Source organism: Euprymna scolopes, chromosome 27 (assembly GCF_053919585.1).
Source record: "Euprymna scolopes isolate OS-2025 chromosome 27, ASM5391958v1, whole genome shotgun sequence".
Classification (NCBI taxonomy): Eukaryota; Metazoa; Mollusca; class Cephalopoda; order Sepiida; family Sepiolidae; genus Euprymna; species Euprymna scolopes.
This window is the reverse complement of record NC_136508.1, coordinates 66,321,961-66,342,569: the sequence shown is the minus strand read 5'-3', so window position 1 is coordinate 66,342,569 and position 20,609 is coordinate 66,321,961. Positions and strand designations below refer to the sequence as shown.

At 34.5% G+C, this 20,609-nt stretch overlaps 1 protein-coding gene across 4 annotated transcripts in view; it reads right to left on the bottom strand.

Annotated features, from left to right (window-relative positions):
- Positions 1–20,609, bottom strand: part of LOC145248886 (copper-transporting ATPase 1-like) — a 379,604-nt gene that overhangs the window by 231,549 nt on the left and 127,446 nt on the right. For 2 of the 4 annotated variants that reach the window (XM_080110652.1, XM_080110650.1), the window contains exon 1: positions 18,070–18,313. The exons of the other annotated variants lie outside the window; for them this stretch is intronic. The gene's annotated coding sequence lies outside the window, so the exon portion shown is untranslated. Of the gene's footprint in view, positions 1–18,069; positions 18,314–20,609 lie in introns of those variants that run through there. 4 annotated transcript variants of the gene reach the window in all.

The following is a 20,609-nucleotide window of genomic DNA, read 5'->3' as shown; positions in this document are numbered from 1 at the left end:
AATTAAAACAATAAAAATGAAATTTAAGTGGTGGAACTGGCACAAGACTAAAGAATTAACTCAACTCCAGTTGGGAACAAATTCCCATACAAGCTATAGATGGTCGAATATGGTTAATCCCTATTAATTCTAATTAACTGATGCCTTAATAATTAGTTTATTGCAGGTTATCATAAGTGATCATACAAAATTTCAGCTAGATTGGTCCAATAATTTCCAAGAAAAAATGGAATGGACAAACACACACTAAGAGAAATCTCTACAATTATATAAAACGAACTTTGTGTGTCTGAGTTTTTTCCTATGGAATCAAAAACGGGTGAGTCGATTTTTGTGCAATTTCACACGAAGGTACTTTATGTGTCTGGCAGTGTTCTTAGATAAGAATGTCTTCAATAAGTATCGATAATCGGTAATTAAAATAATCCAAGGAAAGAAGGAACAGGCGATTTTGACCAAAGTTAACATCCTACACAGCCTAACATCACAAGTGCATTTGAGAAGTTTCATTACCACACAAGCCGATAGGTCCAACATATAAAATCGACAGTAGGTTCTTTGATATGACAGGGGCGCGTTCAAAATGAATGTTTCTGTTTAAAGCACGATTTCGCTATGATACATGAATTGTTCATTTTAAACTTGAATTCAAGCTATTATCACTGCACAAACCGGTTTTACTAAAAATGCACAACTAAAAATTACGTACGATCAATGTACTATTAATTGCCACTATTGCTGATTAAAGCAACTTTGACGCAGGCAATCGACTGGGTCCGTCGACATAAAATATCATAAAACAATCTTGTAATAAACAATAAAACGTATTTACTCAGTTTTGAGGGATTATTTTTGGCAGAATACACTTTCAGGTCCATACCTAAAAGGATAATAAAAACTCACAATTTTTATAAAATATTCACTCTTACACGGGCGATCATTATATAAATATTATTTATATAATGAACTCCTTAAAAACTACATAATTCACTAAATACATACTTATGTATCTATTTACTATCTGCCTTAAGATATATTTTAAAATATAATTTATTTTTTGTAAATACTTTTTATATGAATCTAAAAATATATTTGCAAAAAAAAATAAATAACCTCTCGACTAAATGTCTGAGTAAATTCATTTTATTGTTTATTTTAATAATATTTCAACAGATTTTCACAATATTTTGCACAGACAAACCCAGTAGTTCGTGTGTGTCGAAGTTGCTTTAATAGCAAATCAGCAGCAGGAGCAAATAATCACACATTATTTAGTTGTACATATTAAGTAAACCTCTTTATATACAACCAAAATCTGGTACGACTAAATGTCCGATTCGGCTCCTGCCGATTCAAGCAACTTTACACGTTTCTATATGATAAACAGCAGGAGCAGTCAGTCGTATATTCATTGCATATAATTTTGGTCGTATATTTTTAGTAAATCTCCGTATAATCAGTAATGCCAAGCATATAAAATGAACAGTAGGTTCCTTGATATGACAAGGGCTCATATAAAATGAACAGTAGGTTCTTTGATATGACAAGGGCGCATCTAAAATGAATTAGAGCACAATTGAATCATGATACTTGACTTTTGCATTTTACACTTCAATGCAAGCCATTATATATAAAAATAATTTCCTAAAATCAACCATAGGTTCTCTACAGTGCAATGTAGACTAACATATTGTTAACTTAGTCACTGCGAGAGGCATATGAAGCTTCCTCCAGGTGCATCGCAATGGGTCCCCAATTAGAGCAGGCAATCAATCCATCTGATTGAAAAATGGGCTATTTCATCGATTTTAATGACAAAAACATGGGATTGAGAAACATTCATTGATCATCATTCAATTCCAGGAAACGTTTGGTCATCTTGCTAGTATAATATAGAAGCTAGTTTTTTTAAATGATTAAACCAATTGGACATTCTATTTACTGTTTAATATTATTGCTTTGTACAGAAAAAAAAATACATTGCATGTTATTAGCTATTAATTGTCAGTGTTCCGAATGAAATCTAGTGGTTTCTAGACAATTCTGAACATTGTGGATTTTTTTATTTTCAATATGTCTCGTATTTTGAAAAAAGAATTATTTTGAAGAAATAATGTCAGAAATTTGAAGGAGAAAAAAAAATGGAACCACTATTCATGCCAAACACATCTTTACTAGTTTAATCAACTTTTATGATGTCGGCTCCATACAAAGATGTTTTTGTATTTGGTAATTACACATGATAGCATTGCACAGCAATTAAAAAGCTATTGATTTTGTACATATGGTAACATAATTGATAAACTGAAAATCCAAAATAAAAAACGTATGGCAACCAAACGTACGGCTTATTTTCAAATACTTAAAAAAAAATATTTGCAATCAACCATAAAAAAAAAAATTTAAAAAAAAAAAAAAGTCAAGGAAAAAAAACTTTTTATATAACTGTTGTGGGGGTACAATCACCCCTATTTGAGAACTAAGTGGAATCAACCAGTTCTATAAATACCACTGGTTTCAGCGACTAGATGGAAACATTCATACCATGTTTTACCACATGCTATGAACATGTTCCTCTCATACCACTTTAGTGGTTCCTGTATTCTTTATGATAAATACATATTATATTTTTATACACTTTCCAATACTTGCGGTTTCTTTCATTTGTGACCCTTGGGTCTACAACAATAATCTACACATTAAAACGTTTGGCATGTATGCAGATATTAATGTATTACTTGTAAGTATAAATAAACCCTGTTATATAGTTTTTAAAAAATTTTCTGTTTATATGTGAGAACAAATAAAGAAAAGCTAATAATCTGCATAGTGCACTTTACGATAAAACAAAAAGATATTTTAGAACTTGATCGGAGAATTATTTGCATTTGGGTGAGAATCTGTGAGACAAGATATTATTCACGCAAGAGGCCACACCTTTTTTTAGCCTGTCAGGTGACAGGATCCGGGAAGGAAAGAGAAAATAAAAACTAAAAATTTTGTACATGGGTTCTTTATATACATGTAGCAAGTGACTATTAGAAGGACAAATTGTACAGAACAGACAGTCGATAGAGAGTAGAGATGTTAAGAGCTGGTGTTGTGAATTAAGTTAATGTAATGTTGTTCGGGAACCAATGCACCAAGTTCAGTCGCAAAGGAGACCAAGAGAAAGAATAGGAAATAACTTCAACTCACTTGTTCTTTGAAGCAACAACACTTTCTTGTTGTTACAGCCATGACATCACCCACATGATCTCTTTCTTGAGTGTCTTTCATGCCTCACACGTGATTGCGAACGTTATCTATGTCTCTCCCATTATCATTCTCTTTTTTATAGTACTTTTCTCCCTCCTGGTGACGTCACCCAACATGCATTCACACCCTGTTACATTAAGAGTTCCTATTTACAATGCCTCTCCACGGGACAGAGTTAGACACCAGGGTCGTTTTTTAATGTGGAGAAAAGGAACAAAAATAAAAACAAGAAATTGAAGAACAAATACTACACTTTGATCTTGGTCTGAAAGCCAAGAACGTCGTAAATTAAGAGTGGATACGAATTGTGAATTTGGTGAGAAGTAGTTCTGACGTTTTTTTTTTGTTTTTTTTTTCTTTTACATTTACAGAATCAAATTAATTTCACCATTAAGACTAAAATAATTTTGGTTTCTTCACTCTCCCACTGAATCTGGACTCCGCTGGTATCAATCTGAACAAAGATAAGAATATCCGTTTGCAATACTGAACAAGTACGTCCTGTAAACTGGAGAGAATAGTTGAACAAAATGTTTTCTGACAATCCAAAATTTCAGAAAAGAAACATCATTTTCAGAAACTTTCTTTTATTGATATTCACCTTTGAGCAGTTGAGCCAGCTCCATCCAAAGAATTTACAGCATCTTGAACAAATGCTGATCAAGTGTGACCGTTTACTGCAGTAGTAGATACTAGTGTTAGCCAATCACAGTTCTAGCAGTATACTCCATAGAGAAGCCAGGATCAACTCAATATCATGTTTCATAGTTCTGAGCCAGATTTTTAGCTGACCTCTGCATCATTTTTTCCAACATTGAGGAGAGGCTCATTCAATGGCTTTATAGATGTGTTCATCTGAGTAACAATAAAGAGCGTGACTGAATCCACGTAGTTGTCTTCAGAGAAAAGCTTGTTGTAGCAAGAATGAACAATGGCATTTCAGATAAACTGTTGCCAACAAACACAAAGGATGTAATGTAAATCATAGTGATTGAACACCTCGAGTTTTCATAGGTCACTTGCTCTCATCAGCCAGGTTTCACAGCAGTACAATAGAATGGTGCGGATGAAAGCTTTATGGAGGCGGAAAAGTCATTTATGACCTTTCTATGAGCCTTGGGGCCAGAAATAAGAAATTCTCACAAAACTCAGTATTGTTAATCTGGGATACTCTGGAGGGCACTACATGCTCAAAGTCATAAACAGGATGGAATCAAACTATAATAAAATGGCTACCAAATTTCATGATCATCAAAAAAATTTTAAAAAGAGGAGTTGTCAAATTATGAACAGACAAAAAATTGGAAAGAAAAAAGGTTTTGATAACAAAAACATTAAAATTTAAAGAATTATACACCAAATTGATTTCTGAGAAACAGGTAGAAAAATAGAGAAAGGTTCAGCCAATCAGGGTTGGGATGCTGGTACTGACTAATGGGTATTAGTTTGACTGTAGTTCACTAAATTAGAAAAATAAAAATGAAATTTAAGGGGAGAAACTGGTAAAAGACTAAAGAATTAAACACACATCAGTTCAGAACAGATTTTCATATAAACTAGAGATCTTCGCATCTCAGCTGGCAATTATGCAAAACACTTGAGTCCACAATTCTCGATGAGATCTTTTTACCTTACTGCATCAAACTCATCACAACCATCTAAAAAAAAAAAAAAAAAAAAAAAAAAAAAAAACACGAATAAACCTAGAACCCCATTCTCCAACGTAAACCCCTATTACCATGTCTCCTTCTCCAACATCAAGGGTCTACATTCCAACCTTCCAGAGGTTGAAACACAATTACAGGAGACGAAACCGGACTTATTCTTTCTAAGCGAAACTGGCATAGGACCGATCATTTCCCTAGATGAGTTTATAATAAAAGGATACTCTAACTTAACATCTAAATCTGACCCCCAAGATCGCCATGGACATGGAATATGCGCTTACATTAAAGATAGCTTCCCGTCTGATAGATATCTCCAGAGAAAACCCTAATTTACCTTATATATGCTTCCGGGTTGCACTTGCTTACACCACTGCATTTATATTTGCCCTCTATCGGCCACATATAGCGGAGTTACTATCTTTAAGAGTATATCTGAGAAAATTGACCTCATTCTGTCTGCTCATCCTTCGGATACCATTCACATTTGCGGTGAGTTCAATGTTCATGATGTGGAATGGCTGACCCACTCAAATAAGACAGATGATGAGGGGAGGTTCTGTCATGATTCTGCCATTGCCTATGACCTCACTCAGATTGTTCACGAACTCACCTGTGTGCCCAATACTACCGGTCAGTATGCAAGCCTTCTAGACCTTTTTCTCACAACTACTCCTGAGCTATGTTCATGTTCCGTTCTATCTCCCCTGGGATCCTCCAATCACACAGCTGTATCAGTTAAGATAAAAATGAAATACAATCTTCAGATGTACCTCTCCACCGTACTGTATATCGATACTCTATGGCTGACTGGGATAGCTTCCGTATATTCATATCTGATCTACCTCTACATTCCATGTTTAAAAAGGATGTATCCTTTATAGCATCAGAGCTGACCGAATGGTTAATTGTAAGCATAGACCGAGTTATACTATCCAAAACATTCCAACAAAAACCTAACAGCCAGCCATGGTTCTCCCCAGAATGTGCTGCTGCTATCGCGCACAGAAATCACTTTTTCCATAGCTACCAACATAATAGATGTACTGAGACTAAAGCTGCATTCAGGACTGCCAGCAACCACTGTAAAAGAGTAATAAAAAATGCAAGAGAGCTATATGCTCAGTCCCTCAAATCCAAAGTAGCTGAGCAGCAGCTTGGTTCCCACCAGTTTTGGCAAATAGCAAACAGGATCCTGAACAGATACGTGCCTTTTATCCCAACCATCATCAATGGGCCTGAGGTCATCTCATCAGCATCAGACAAGGCCAAACTATTTGCCAAGAACTTTGCAGCTAATTCTACCCTCTGCGACGAAGGTCATCAACTCCCAGTATTTCCTCCTACAACAGACAACACACTATCCAACATACAAATATCTGTGCACAAGGTCGCCAAACTAATAAAGAACCTTGATTCCAGTAAAGCAACTGGCCCAGACGGCATTCCAATTATAGTATTGAAAAAGCTTTGACCAGAACTTGTCCCCATACTTACAAAACTGTTTAAGCGTTGCCTTAAGAAGTGCTTTCCAACACCCTGGAAAACCTCATCAGTATGCCCTGTATTTAAGAACTCAGGTGATAAGTCCTCTCCCTCTCAGTACAGACCAATAAGTCTCTTGTGTGTCATGAGTAAGTTACTGGAATCCATATTAAATAAAGAAGTAATCAACCACCTCAGCAGAAACAACCTGCTTAGTGACATGCAATATGGTTTCCGTTCTGCTAGATCTACAGCTGATGTGCTAACAGTTATATCCCATAGGATTAGTGAATCTCTTGACAAAGGCTTCCTTTCTAGGGCAATTGCTCTTGACATATCAAAGGCCTTCAATATGGTTTGGCATAAGGATCTACTTCACAAGATTTCCAGCCACCGTATAACTGGAAATGTCTTAATAATTAAATCATTTCTCTCTGACAGGTTCATAAGAGTAGTGGTTGATGGGCAGAAATCAGAGGCCCACAGTATTAATGCTGGAGTCCCTCAGGGGTCCATCCTGGGCCCAACTCTCTTCCTGATCTATATCAATGATCTCCCAAAACACATACTTAAATCATTCATTGACATCTATGCTGATTACACGACGATCTACGGCAACACATCAAAGGCCGTAAATGACAAAGCTCTCTGATTCCCTCTCCTCTGATCCTGAGCGCATGGTTCAGTGGGGGAAGAGATGGCTGGTTACTTTTAATGCATCCAAAACCAAGCTCCTAACTTTACATCATCAAGGCTCTGTTCCTCATCTATCATCAATTAAAATGGATGGCTCTCGTCTTGGGGAGGCTTCATGTTTTGACAAGCTGCCGGGTTTGACCTTTACTCCTGATCTGAAATGGAACACGTATATCAAGTCTGTTGCCCAGGCTACTGGGAAAATGGTGGGATCCTTCTACCGCTCCAGAAGATATCTCACTACTGATGCAATTCTTTATCTCTATAAAAGCCAAGTACGTCCAAAGATGGAGTACTGCTGCCACATCTGGGCTGGAGCTTCAAAAAACAGCCTATCCTGCCTTGACAAAGTACAAAATAGACTTCGTGGCTTGGTGGGGGATGCTCTCTTCTCTTCCCTGCAACCTCTCTCCCACAGAAGAGATGTTGCGAGCCTGTCTTGGTTTTATCGTTATTTCCATGGCAAGTGCTCGTCCAAGCTCCAATCTCTGGTCCCCCTCTCGTCAATCCTTCATGATAAACACCCGTCTAGCTAAAACCATTGTCAGTAATTTCCCCCACTCTTTATCTGTGCCTAAATCAAAACATAGATTCCATGAACATACCTTTTTTCTGAGAAGTGCATGCCTGTGGAATTCTCTTCCGTTTGCCTGTTTCCCACCTGGCTACAACTTGGACGTCTTCAAGTCCAACATAAACAAATTTCTGATTAATCGCCCCCTTAAGTAAGACACTTTATCAAATCTCCAATACCAACTATTACTACGATATTATCCCATTGATTATTGTACACAAAATAACCCTTATCCCAGAGTGGCTTCCGGGCCTTGATAAGCGGTGTTCCCCATGTAAAAAAAAAAAAAAAAAAAAAGAAAAAATCATAATCATCTCTGACAGAAGAAAATAAAATTTTCAGTTTCTAACACATAAATATATAGTTCATATTATTTAGATTATTCAAACTACTGTTCTCATCTTGAGTTTTATTCGCACAATGTTTCAATCGATGTAACTGCCGATCTTCTTCAGGTGTATTTTGTTGAACTCTGAAATCTGTATGAAATTTCGACTAAATGATAATCAGAGGCACATTTCTGATTTTATACAATCTGGTGCAATCTTCGAATTTGTGATGTTTAACTTTAAGAATTCTTAAAGTTTACATATAGTATCTATATTTTATATGGCATAATCACATTGACACACATGTTCCCATTAGAACACCAAAGTTAAGCAACGCTGAACCTGGCAGTACTAAAATGGGTGACCATTTGGGAATTCCAAGTACTGTATCTGCTGTCCGCTTACCTCGACATTGTTTCCAATCATCTGGCACATCTTGCCACTGGACTCAAGCAGTATTGATTCAGGAGGGGTGTGGTTAAGGATTGTGCAACCCTTGCCTCACAATTACACATGCAGCTACCCTTACAGGAGGTATCCATTGTCTTTTAAGACTGATCAGAGGCATAAATTGATATATTTTACTGTCTCTGTTGCACACCCTGCAAAACTCTTTCAAATAATTACATACATTCCAAAAACATCTCTTCTGTGTAATATCTTTTGTGCGTGAAAAGGGATACAAAGAGAACAGATCATCCCCCACTAGCTTGCAAAATCTTTTTTGTATCCTATCAAGGCCAGAAAGAGTGCTCCAAGCAGAACCTCCCTAGATATGACAGCAGTACTCCATCTTAGGACAGTTTTTATGTTTTGCCATTATTCAATGTATTTAAAAATCTTCACCTTTTCTGAAGATGTTCATTGATCTGAACGAAACCAATAAATCTTTAATTTTTGATAATTTATTCCTGTGTTTATTTTGTTTTTCCTTTTGTCTTTTTCATACATTTGGGACAAGTCTTATTCAAACTATGAATGACAAGTGGACCCGAGAGCAGTGTCTATTAATGAGTTATTCCATACTCCTCTAAAGCTCCTAAATTGGGGAGGTAGAGCGACCTCTTGTGCTTAAGGATCTAAAACTGTCATAGTATTAAGTATCCATTTGAGGAAGGATATTTTAGTGCCTCGTATATTTTTCCTTGTTTTTGCCTTTTTATCAACATTTGGGACATTCCGAGGCACTCCACTGTAAAATGAAACAAGACAGTAAACATGACAGAACACAGGAAGAGACAACTCAATTGTGACCGTTCAGGCTAAACCAGAATGTTTAGTAAGCCTACTTAGAAGATACATATGCAATGATATCAATAACAAATAAAAACTCACAGTAACTGGGATGGAGCATAACAGCAGGTACAAAGAAATGTCATTGTGTTCAATATTTTTTCTGTGTGTGTGTAAATATATATTTCTTTGTTGATAAAGACAAACATGAAACTACTAAAATAACCTTTCGGACACACCTTAAACAAACAAACAAAAAATTAAGCCACAAAAGAAAAAAAAAAAAAAAAATGACGTCTTTCAAATATTTTTGTATGGAAAAACATTTTTCTCAGGAACATAACTGGGATAGAAATTTTGTTTAGAAATCAGAAATGTATGTGGATACAGAGAAACAATTGCGAGTGCGACTATACAGGGTAGAATGAAAAAAGTGTCACCCTAAAGAAAACAACACTACAACTTTATTTTAAAACTTTTATTGAAAAAAGTCGATTCCCTAGGTAACTTGATTATGTAGTAGAGCTGACATTAATTCAATGTAGCTGCCTTCAGCCTCAATCACCGCCTTGATATGGGTCCGGAACTGGAGGCATGCTTTTTCCACAAGCACCGGCGGGGCCTCGATGAATACTCAGCAGATGGCGGCAATCAGGCTGACTTTGGTGTTGTGGGAAGTCATGTTAGTGATATGCTCAACGTATGACCGAACAAAGTAGTCCAGCAGGTTCAGGTTTGGTGAGAAGGAGGTCAGTAAGAGAAGGTTACAAAGCCGTAGCACTCCTTCTGAAGCCAAGCCTGGGTCACTTTGGACTTGTCGGCTGGTGCAGTCCTACTGTCACATCCAGGGTCTTTCAGCAGCCACCTTATTGCACCAGGGGATCACCACACTCTTCAGCACATCCAAGTACACTTTGGTGCTCACCTTCAAAAATGTGAGGTGGTATGATGTGGCCCTCACTTGAAATCACACCAAAGACCATAACCGTAGCCGGAAACTTTGTTTTCATCACCCTGGGCACATCCCTGTCTTTCGTAGCATTCCAGTTACGCATTTTGAGGGTGCTGGCAATGGTCCTGTTGTCATAACTTGGATCAGTAGAGAGTAGGAGTTGTACAGTCTCTGATCTTGCTCGTTGAACATTGTGTCACTTTCAAACATGATAGAAAGCTCTTAGGATTTGTACACAACTGGCCAATAAAGAGATGGTCTGCAACCAAAAAAGAAAAGCGGTTTTCATCAAACGGAAATGGAATCAAGCCGTCTTTTCTAGAGCGACAATTTTATCGTTTCACCCTGTGTGTATATATATATATATATATATAATAGATATATAGATGGCTATAGGTAGGTAGATTATACTTCAGTGTATAATAACTGAATCATGCACCTCAAATATTTCTTTGCTATAAGTCAACTCAACTAAAAGAAAATTAAAACTTACTTTTTTTTATGTGTAAACATTTTATTAGAATAAGAGCAACTGTACATTAACTTAAGTTTTTATAATACATAAAACAATTTGGAAGACCAAATTAATTGCATCTTTTCTGACTCAAAGAAAAAAGTAATACATGACAAAGAAAATGCATATAATGAAAGAAATTATCAGCAGGCCACACACACACACACACACACACACACACACACACACGCATGCATGAATGTATATCTTATGTTGGATGTTCTATGAACGGTCTGTAAAAATGTACCAAAGTTTTTGTTTTTGAAAAGATCATCATAAAAATGACTAAAATATCTTTCACTAGAATGCAGCATAATATTGTTCACTTATACATGCTCTGTTGTTATAAGTTGACAATCATCGAGCTTTTACTTTCTAAAGGTTGGCCAATATAAAAGAGTTAGAAAGTATATGCAAAAAAATATTTTCCCAATTGACAATATTTTTTCCTGATTCTGTTCTAAATTAAACCATTCTGATACAATTATCGATTCCAATTCTGTTTGAATTTCTAAATATTTAGTTATAGCGTTCTTATTTTATCTTTAATTCAGATTTCTTTGTTTTGTTTTTTTCTTTTTTGTTTCAGATAAGGCATAAGGCCACTTGATCTAAGTAGCTAAAAATATTAAAAAAAAAAAAAAAAAATAACATACTACTTCAAGACCAAAACTTTCCAATGATAAGTGTTTAATGGAATAGATTCTGACCGAGAAAACAGCAATTCTTTCTTCTTTGTCAGAAACATTGTTCCTGGAATGTGATGACTAAAGGACAAAATAAGCAAGAGTTATGCAGATGCCGAAAGTAAATTCTAGATTACTGTAAAAACCTGTGGAATGGCTACATATATTTCTGCAAAAGTAAAAATACTGTTGGACGTATTGCCGTCGCATAGTTAAATCAATTAACATGAAATAGAAAATACTTAACAAGTAAAAATTATTTATAACTAGCGTGGGTGCCCGGAGTTGCCCGGGTGTTTGGAGGTGTGTGTTGAGCAAAAAAAAACAAAGTGGTAGTAAGCATCAGGCTTGAACCAGTATCGTGAAGGAGGAAAAGAATGTACATATATAAAAAAAAAAATGTGACGTCTTTACCGTTGCATCTGTCGCCAAACCAGAAGTGGTGAAGGTTTAAATTGAGATTAGTTGATCGAAAAGAGGGTAGGACTTTCGAAAATATTGGCGAAAAAAGTGACCCCTCCTTGTAGAAAGTGCCCAGTTGAGGGTGAAGGAATTAATGTTTTTAGCCAATTTTTCAATATTTGTCGTCCAAAGGGTTATGCTTCAAAACGATACCGATCTTGTGAATATATTTTGCCTCTGTCAAAAGTTTTAGGCAGACACACATACATACATGCATACATACATACATACATACATACATACATTTAAACAGACACGCGAGATCTATATTACAGATAACTAACTAGACGGAACCCATGTACAAATATAGACATTTAATAACACGTTAACAAATGCAATACAAACAAATAACACAACATAACAGAGCAATACAAATGTTCATAACTCATCCACTAGGTGGAGACCTTTATCATTGATAGGATGGATATGTTCCGCCAATGTAAGGTTTGTATCTAACATGGAGAATAAGTATGTTCTACCCTGTGAGGTTGCATGTTTTCTCTCACATGAGTTTTGACCCACCGTATGGGAAAAGGTGCTTTCTTGAAACCCTCGTCAGGTATCTGCTTATCAAGTTGGTTGCTTGGTTGTTTTTGTTTTACGGCCTATCAACCCTTTTCAGGTTATTTAATGCCGAATCCAATTTTGAAGAAAATTTTCTTAATAGAATATATTTGTTTTTTCAAGTCGGTTTCTATTCAACCCATAGTTGGGACCCTAACAGGTACTACCACTCTGGGTCAGAATGGACCTGGGAGCAATGGTAATTAAAGGGTGACTCCACACTCCCCAAAGCCCGCAAGCTAAGGCCTCACCATCGTATATAGTTTAAGGCTATATCCAGAACCTGCTTACCAAGCCAAGGTAAACGACTCATTGGTGTATCTACAACCGGTGTTGTTTCCCTAATTCCCCTACAATGCACTAAAAATACACTTGTAGGGGTTGTATACATTATACTAGTAAATATTTTTTTAATTTTTTTTTTTTTTTTTAAATGTAATTGAAATGGTGAGGCAAATAAAGATGCATTTCTCTTTTCAACCAAAGGGAAATACTGTGATCCGAAACAAATCAAGAAATTTTCTTAGTTTAATTTATTGTAATTTCTGATTACACAATTATGTTTGTAAATAAAATATTTGTCATGGTTTTTTCGAAAAGTGTGGCTTTCATTTTTTTTTTTTTTTTTTTTTTTTTTTTTTTTCAAATCACAGTGTATTGCCTTTTCGATCAACAAGGTCATGGTTTTTTGCTAAGAAATGAAGCAGCTAAAAGACAGCCATGTTGGTTAGTTTTTAACTAATGTTTACACATTTAAATTGTGTAAAATTTTATAGTATTTTCAAGCTAAATTCAAGATTTATGGTATCTTTTATTTATTAAATTGTTAGGTGAAGGTGCAAAATAGTCACAAAACACCTTCCCCACTAAATGTTAAGAATGGGGTTCTAAATAATATTATTTTAGCACGGTACCTTCTCTGCATAAAATACCAAAAACAATTTGCAATTTTAATCCTCACTTTTACTTTACAACTTTGTAATCAGAAACGACAAATTTGGGCTCAATTGTACCCTTTGCCTCCACACTGTCAAGGGAAAAATAAAAATTAGCTTTTTTTTTTCTCTGCATTCAGACATTAACACCCTATAATACATGCTTAAAAATGGGGTTGATTTTCGGTAAAATAGCAGTTCAGTGGCCTGATCATAATGCAATGAAAAACCATGTACATATCATGTAAATATTGTTTCATGTTGTTTTTGTTTTTTTAATATTAGTAAATGAGAAACAATTTAGAGTTAAAATCTATTTATTATCACGCCTGTAATATTAAAAGAACATGTCTGAAATATGTGTATATACTAAGATAATTGCCATTATTTATCTAACTTCCGTTTGTGTGAAGATTCTATTGTTGTTTTTTCTTTTTTTCTAGTGATTATGTCAGCATATACGTACCCACTTCAAACATGTTCTTAAGATTACAACTGTAACACCACCGACTTTGCTTGCTTGCTTCTTGTCTTTGCTGATCAGGCGATTCCATCTTTTAAAAAAGAGATGGCAGGTGAATTTATATGCGTGTGTATGTGTGTGTGGCTCAGAGGCTAAGGAATGAGGGTAGAGAGTTCTATGTTTTGGTTTCGATTCCAGGTGATGACACTCAAGTTGTGTGTGTGTGTGTGTGTGTGTGTGTATATATATATATATATATATATATATATATATATATATATTGACAGTAATACCAAAAAGTGTGGATGGTTCTACACAAAGCCTTCACCACTATAAACAAATCATCTGTGTGGATTTCCGAGCAACTTAATTGTGGCGGAACCTCATGCGGCGAAACCAATGGGAGAGTTCATTGTATATATACGTATATATATTTAGTTTGGATCTCGCTACTATATATTAGGTTGGTTGGTTTGTTGTTTTTGTTTTACGGCATATCAACCCTTTTCTGGTTATTTAATGCAGACTCCAAAGATTTTGAAGAAAAAATTTTTAATAGAATATATTTGTTGTTTTCAAGTCAGTTTCTATTTAACCCATAGTTGGAACCCTAACAGGTACTACCACTCCGGGTCAGAGTGGACCTGGGAGCAATGGTAATTAAAGGGTGACTCCACACTCCCTAAAGCCCACAAGCTGGGGCCTCACCACTGGATGGTCATATCCAGGACCCTATATATTAGGTTTAATATAATAATCGATAGAAAATTGTCTATAATAATAAATACGTCATCTGCATGAATTAAAACATTTAAGCGCATCTTACGACCGGACAATGCCGGGTAGCCTGCTAGTATTAAACAGATTTTAACTAAAAATAGTTCCTTATTTACTAATATTTAACAAAAACAACTCTATAACCAAATAAAACAATATTTATCACCTGTAGACATCATATTATGTTCAGGCCACTAAAATACGGTTTTGTCCACGTTTGTATAAAACTGACCAAGTCTACTTCCGGCATCTTAACTTTTTGTACTGAATTTTTGGATTTATCCGTGAAATGCTTCTCAATTTGGATAATCAAAAATGCCCCTTTTGGATGGGGGCTGAATGTTCTCCACCTTATGTTTTTGGTAAAGGAAGTGGGTGATCTTTGGTGCTTGTTCGATTTTTAAAAGTAGGGCGTTTTAAGCAAAAATAACAGTCATTACTTGTCATGTCTAAAATGCTATTATGTGAACACCTTGAAAATTGCGAATACAGTGGACATGCTTATCTTCCTTTTCGCCAGTTTGATGGCTGATATTTTGTTTTAGTCGATAGCGATAGACTTTTTAATAAAAACAATAGTATTTATTCTACTCAGTGAATTTTCGTAACTTTTGGATATATTACTATTTTCGACACAACAATTAAGTAAGTATTGTTGTTTTTATTTAAACCCACATCCTTTTTAATCTATCTGTCGACTATTTTACCAAGCACCTAGTCTTTTTTTATAATTATACATATAAATTTATAAAGTGAGTGATCATATTTTTATAGTAAAATGAATCTACTTATAAAGTAAAAAAACTACCAATATATATATATATATAGAGAGAGAGCATGAGCTGTGAAACAGCGAAACAGTACTCTATGTGGATGACTATAGTGCTCCTCACCTTGAGTTGAGCATATTGAGAAGTGAAAAACGAATTACCATTAGCATATAAGCGACGCTCTTTGTGTAAACAAATCGAGCGGAGGTATTTCGGACGATATCAAAACATCGTTAAACTCACTACTCGTTCAAGCAGCCGCCAATAGCGTAATGGTTAGAAGCCTTGACTGCCGTATAAACGGTCGGTTTCAATCCTGGCTTGAGGTAGTTGCCTGTCTAGCCGCACTGATGAGCTGCGAAACAGTACTGTATGTGGATGTCGATATATATATATATATATATATATATATATTGTTGACGTATAATCGCATGAGAAAAAAAATAGAATCTCATTTGTTATTTTTCTGTGTACAGTGTAGGACAAAGTGTAAAATGTTTCCTACATTTCATAATACCAGTATTATTTTTCAACCAACGATCAAATTGCACTGAACTGTGTAATAAAGAGTCGGTTCTTTGATACGACGGGGCCGCGTTAGAAGAGTAATATTTCTTTTTGAACATTTTTGGAGCAAGTTGCATAAACCACCTTTGCGTTTAATCTTTCATTCAAACCAAAAATTGATTTTAAATTGACTATTTACTTGCTTCCCCATCCCCATGAGGGCAAAATTAGGCATAAGGCGGAGAACATTCAGCTCCTACCCAAAAGGGGGCACTTATGGTTAACCCAATTGAGAAGCATTTCTCGGATGAATCCAAAAAGTTAAGATACCGGAAGTGGACTCTGTCTAGTTAAATATGGAATGGAAGTTACTAAGCATGTAACGAAATACGAAACCTTATGGAAATATTTCTTGTTTTATCACAAAACAAAAGCAAATAAACTTTTTTACCTTTTTAATTTTTTTTTTTTTTTTCATATTTAAAATATATTCCTATGGAAATAATTTAACATTTTCAAATTTTATCACAATTTTGTCATAAATTATGTATTATGTTTTATTATCCATATGGTTTCGTATTTCGTTTCATGTTTAGTGACTTCCGTTCCATATTTTAGCTAAACCGAATCCACTTCCGGCGTCTTAACTTTGTGGACTGAATTTTTTTGACTTAGCCCGTTTTTCCTGAGTGAAGACAAAACAGATATTATGCTTTTATCATAGCAGTATGGCTAGGGTTATTTTTCTTTAATTTGGTTTTGGGTTTTTTTACAATACATAAAAGAACGAAAACGTGTTAAAAAAAAAAAACAATTGGCACTTCACTGGGGACGTGGACCCTGCGTAAGCTGTTTTTAATGATTGCTACCTCGAAGCGTTTTCTTTTACTTTCTTCGTATATATTTCAGATTTTTTTTTTTTTTTTTTTTAATCGTGTGTTTATTTTATTACTTTGATTTTTTTTTTCTTTCTTTGGGTAAATTTGATTCATACTTTTATTTCGTGCTTGTTTTTATTTTATTTTTAATTTTATTTTAATTATTTTCTCCACTAAATATATATATTTTTTTGGTATTATTATACAAACACCGTGACAGCGTTAGGGTTTAGGGTTAGGGTTTAGGGTTAGGGTTAGGGTTAAAAAAAAAAATTTTCCTGCTAATATGAAAATTAAGTTTGTTATTGACGATAATCCACAGAAAAAATAAGAAAACGTGAAAAGAAATTAATTTTACAGCAGAGGTGGGAGTGGGTGGGGGGAGCTATTTCTTCAGACTCGCCCAAATCTGTAGAATTTCTTAATCATCAACATTGAACAAGTGGATTATCCAGAAAATACACACACACACACACACAATACTTGTATTTTATAAATTTTATTTGGGCTTTCTTCAAGCAAACACCCTCATCGCTTGCTGCGGCTCTGTCAGACTAAATTCAAACATCATAAAAAAGGCTAAAGGGAAGATTGGCAAAATACTCTCGACTCCTATTTCACATAAAACGAACCAAATTCCCTTTATTTTACCCTACCCCTAACCCTAACCCTAACCCTAACCCTAATCCTAACCCTAACCCTAACGCTGTCACGGTGTTTGTATAATAATACCGTAACTTTTGGGTATTGTTAGGTGCACAGAATATTAACAAAACCTTCTCCTCCATGGTAATCTTTCTAAATAATAAAGTTATTTATTTTAGCATTGTCAGTATTTTTTTTTTTTTTTTTTTTTTACAAAGTGATCACCACTTATCAAGGCCCGGAAGCCACTCAGGGATAAGGGTTATTGCAAGTACATTACGTTAGTGTGGAGATTTAATGAAGTATTCAGCATAAATCGTATTGAGGGAACAGCGGGCTCTTAATGGTTGCAAAAAAGCTGTCATAATCGGTATTCCTCGGTAGGCGCATTTCAGGCAATCCTTCCTTCCCAAACGAGGGCGTAATGCATGGGAAAAATAGGCCTACGTGCCGCAACAGAACCTCGATACAGTGTATACACTCTGATAAGCCCGAAAACTAAAATTATCGCTTCTCGGAAAACTTTTCATTTTTGACGTTTATGAAATTATATAAAACAAAATTTAGAAAAAAAAATCTTTCGAAAACAAAAGCATAAAAAGTTAGGTTTTAAGTAATCTTCTTTTTTTTTAGATACACAAACAAACAAACAAAAAAAACACGTTTTATTTACGTACCTCTACTTCAATAATCCTGATTTCGTTTTAAAGACGTGCCAAAATATTTATTTCGTCGAGAATTTTTTTTTTTTTTTTTTTTTAGACGAAAAAAGATGGATGTTTCCTGTTTAGAAAAACTTTTGGAAGTTGAGAAACTCTGGCGAGTTCATAGTAAATTGCTTCCAGCGTGAGAAATTCGGACGTTAACAGGTGCGCACTTTGTGCATGTGACCAACTCACGGGACTAAAGTCAGTGAAAAGAAGCGAAATAGATCCGGGTTTGAAGGTTTGTTTATTTTACTACGACTTCAACAAGAAAAGGAGGCGGTAAACCGACTTGCGGGATTTTTTTTTTTTTTTTGTAATTTAATCGGATTAATAAATAAATAAAAAAAATAACCTAGTTACGTAAATTGGTTGTTTTTTTTAAGCAAATAAAGGATTTTAAGGAAGGTTGGATTTTTCCACACCCCCCCCCCATTTTAGAGAAAACCTCAACATAATTGTTTTGGTGCTTGTTCAGATTGGCACTTATGACGGCAATTAAAAGTAAAGAATATACAGAAGAAGCATCTGGGTAAAACTTGCGGAGAATACTGTTTTACGATTGTTGTAAAAATGGAACGGAAATTTAAATTTCGCTCAGTTTTAATTTTTTTGCCCCCCCCCCCAAAAAAAACCCCGAAAGTAATCGAAATAACATTTAACAATCGTACTTATACGAAAGATTTTTTTATAAAAATAAAATTTTAACAAAAAAAGTCAATTTGGTATACCCTTTTGTACTTCACGGGGAACGTGGACCCTGACATGCGCAAAAGGTTTTCTTTCACTTTCTTCGCGTATATCTCATACACTTTTTTTTTCATCGAGCAGCAGCGTGTATTTATTTTATTTTTTCTGTAAAACTTGCGGAGAATGGTCTGTTTTACGGTTGCTGTAAAAATGGAACAGAAACTTAAATTTCGTTCCGTTTTAAATTCAGTACATTTTTACATTACGTCCAACTCGTCGTTCACATTTGACATGTCAACTTTTATAGGTTTTCTGGTATGCTGACAGGGTTGGGGGGTTCTATTCCGAAAGCCGTTCTTAACATGGGGGAGGTTGGAGTGTTTATTAGTTGTAAGCGTACCCGAAAACCTATGAAAGTCGACATTCCCAATGTGAACGGTGAGTTGGCAATTTGACTTATGTAAAAAAAAATACCAAAAAGGTACAGCAAATTGACTTTTTTCGTTTAAACATTAAATTATTTCGTTTTTGTTGATAAAAGTTTATTTTTGTAAAAAAAAAATATATATATATTTCGTATGTGTGTGTGTGTGTATATATATATATATATATATATATATAAGTACAGTTGTTGAATGTTATTCTTTCAATTACTTTCGTTGGGGGGGGGGCACAATAAAGAAAAAGATTAAAACGAAACGAAATTTAAATCACCGTTCCATTTTTACAACAACTGTAAAACAGCATTCTCTGCAAGTTTTACTTTTTTATTTATTTTTTTAATAAATTTGATTCATATTTTTATTTCGTTCTTGTTTTATTTCATTTTATTTATATTATATTTTCTCCGCTAAATATTTTTTATTTTTTTGTGACATTTTTTTCACCTAATGCTTTTCTCCCCCCCCCCCCAATAGTACTTCAAAAAAGTTTTCGTGATTAAATAAACCAATGAAACCCTTTTGTTCATGCGCTTTCAGGGAGCAGTTATTAAAAAAAAATTTTTTTAATAAAACGGTTAAGCAGGGTCCATGTATCTCGTGAAGTACCGTTTTTTTTTTTTATTATTTTATTTTTTTTTTTACCTAAGAGAATTTTTGTAGGAATTTTTGACACCCCTAACACGAAACTGCGAATACAATATAAAAATCTCGTAATTTCTCTGTTAAAAGTGGGTTATTTATTTTCTTTATGGATTATACTTCCAAAATAAACTATTACAGTTGTTTTAAAAGTAATAAAAATATTTTTTTTTTTTTTTAAACAGTAATGAATTTTCCGAACTCAATATTTTTCAATTTTTAAACTCAATATTTTTCAATTTTAAAAATCTATCAAAATTTTTCTATTGATTCTATTTTTACGATATTTTCAGGGTCAATGTGAAATTTTATGTTCTTTCCAATAAACCGAATATAATATTTTAGACAAACGTTTTTTTTTTTTATTCACGGTTCCCCCCCCCCATCCCAATTTTTAAGTGTCTATTACAAAGAAAATACTTAATTTAGACCCGGATAAGTACATAATTATTTACTCACAAATTGAAGAGAAAAGGTCAATACATAATATATTCAAATTTAAAAAAAAACGGACATCGTGTTCTTGTAGAATTTTACCTGTAAAGTTTGAAGTTTAAAACCTTTTTTTAAACCACGTTATTTGTTTTTTCTTTTTTTTTTTTAATGGAACCTTGGTCCTTGCTCCTTTAATTGAAAAAAAAATTAGGGCTTGAATTACATTTTTCGAGGAGTTATAAGCTTGGAAAGACAGGGGGTCGAATAATTCACGCCTCCAATTTTGTAAATGTCTAATAATAATTA